We start from the raw sequence: 2,496 nt of genomic DNA on the forward strand, positions 1-2,496 counted from the left end.
TTATCATATAAGAGTAATGCTAGCTGCTACTAACAAGAGTCCCATAAATAATGGGTGACATGAAGTGAAGTTTTGTTTTCTCTCTTAGATAAGTTTGAATTTCATGTAAGCACCAAACTGCTCTACATGATATATCAGGAATCCAGGCTCCTTCAAACTTTTTTCTCTGACATCTCATAGGCCCATGGTTTTCAGATTTAACTATGCATGGAAACTTCTTAAAACAGATTCCTAGACTCCAATACATGAGAGTCTTATGCAGTAAATCTGGAGTGTGACCTGAGATTATGCATTTCTAACACATTCCCAGATGTTGTTGCTCTTCTATGGACCATACTTTGAGCAGCACTGCTTTAGAAAGTCATTCTCAACTACTTGTTGAAGTTGTTGACAAACTTGTAGAAAGTGACAGTACCACTATTGAAAAGACTTCATCTTAGAAGAGGCATGAATCACTCTCACACTTCTATGATAAGAACTTAGTCATGTAGCTGTTCCTTAATTCAAGAGAGGTTTGGAAATGTCTTGTCACTGGTGGGCCACATGCTATGGAGAATTCTATGGTACTACTAAAATAGAATGGAAGGGAGGACTTGGTACAGAACTAGTGGTATTCTCAAAGCTTCTATTAAGGACCTTATTATAGAAGGTTAAATCATCCTTCTGAAAAGTAATAAAAATTTATACTCCATCCAGCATCCTGGGCCCAGTTTCCCATTTCACTTTTTCACTCCTTCTGTGAATTGTGTTTTCATGTTCTTTGGCTCATTTTTCTACTGCAGTGAAATTTTCTCACATAAATTGGATACTAGCCCTTACTCTATGGTAGCCAAAATATTCTCCAATTTGTAATTTGACTTTTAATTTCAGATGTGGTGGTTTGTTGATACACATAAGTTTAAGCAGTTATGCAATCAAACTCATTTGTCCATGTAATAGATACCCACTGATTTAGGATGTAGGCATTGTGCTTATTGCCTGGGACAGCAGCATTGAAATTGATGAAACAAGATTGATATACACAGTCTCAGGCATCATTTATAGCTTGTTTCTTTGCTGTGCACTTAAAAAGTCCTTTTTTTTCCCTACCCATGGAAAAACATTCATCCACATTGTCTTCTAGATGTTTGATAGACAATTTTTTTATACTTGAATTTGATTACTGAGAATTTCAAGTGCTTATCCAACTGAAAATACTTAAATAACTGTTCATCCACAGATACAGTTGTTTCTTCTCAATTAATGAATTTTTAAAAGAAAACATCTGTTTCTAAAGATGAAACAATATTAATTGCCTAATATTTTGGGAACTCAAAAATAATTGGCCAAGAAATGCAAACCTATATATTTTTAATTAAGTTTTACCTAAAATAGAGGTTTTGGAGCTGAGATGGGTGGGGTGGAGTCTGTAAACTTTCAGTTCGAGGGCATTTGGGGAGATAGTCATGGTCTGAAGCAGGTGCCTCACTTGTCAGGTTCATGGGCTCCTGTGCTTGCCACTCACCCTTGAGTCCACAGAGCTAACTGTTTTCCAGGAGCAGGTGGTGGCAGTTGGGCCACCATGATACATTTCATATTGCTTTTCAGTTCCAAGGGAAATTATGGCTGCAGAAATGGTACACCACCGTTCATGACAAAGAGTGGAAAACAAAATCACCTGTGAAATCGATAAGATCATTCTCTCTCTTGGTCAGAGGACAAGCACCTTTGTTGACTGGAAGGAGCTAAAACTTGTTTATAAAAGGTATGCTAATTTATATTTTTGCTGTGTGATAGAAAATCAGGATAATGTGCTCTTGACATTAGAGAACGTGTATTGTTATGTGGAGATACTGGACAAATACTTTGGAAATGTCTATGAGCTGCATATTATCTTATCCTACCCTTGACAAATTTATAACAGGTGGAGTAATTCAGGAAACATCTAAGGAATCCACTGTCAAAGTCTTTGAAGGCTCTGATGTTACAGGAGACAATGGAAGAATAGGTGAACAAGCCTACATTTTAACTTTATAGGTACTTGAAGAGTCAGAGTACTGAGCGTTGTGAACCTGTAAATAAGCAAGGGCTTACATCTAGTTCTTGGCAGAGGCTCCAGTACCATGCGAAAAATAACTTAAAGAGATTGTTGATTCCCAGTGGCATCTCAGCAACCACGTGGTAGAGCCAGTGACCTCTGTTCTGCTCCTCCTTCTGCTCATGCTTGGACTTTGTGGACTTCTACTAGTGGGCCTCATCAACCTGTTGTCCCACCTGAGTCAGCGGTAACCTCTGGGGGTGGTGGGAGAGATAACTGCAGGGCAGATGCCTGGGCTGGGGATCTGGTGATGCCTTGAAGGTGAGGTCAAAGGAGGGACCATAGGTGTGTTTTTCCATGCTGTGTTAAGTATGAGGCAGAGGGAGATGCTAGGCCAGTATTCACAAAGTAATGGGCAAATAACTGTGGTCCTTGAGACTTTTTAGGTGGTGCAGTGCCTGCATTGAATGACAAGAAAT

General features: G+C 39.0%; 1 pseudogene; it reads left to right on the forward strand.

Annotated features, from left to right (window-relative positions):
* Positions 1-1,561: 1,561 nt before the first annotated feature.
* Positions 1,562-2,008, forward strand: LOC119525679 (annotated as a pseudogene).
* Positions 2,009-2,496: the final 488 nt, after the last annotated feature.

Source organism: Choloepus didactylus, assembly GCF_015220235.1.
Source record: "Choloepus didactylus isolate mChoDid1 chromosome 25 unlocalized genomic scaffold, mChoDid1.pri SUPER_25_unloc2, whole genome shotgun sequence".
Taxonomy (NCBI): Eukaryota; Metazoa; Chordata; class Mammalia; order Pilosa; family Megalonychidae; genus Choloepus; species Choloepus didactylus.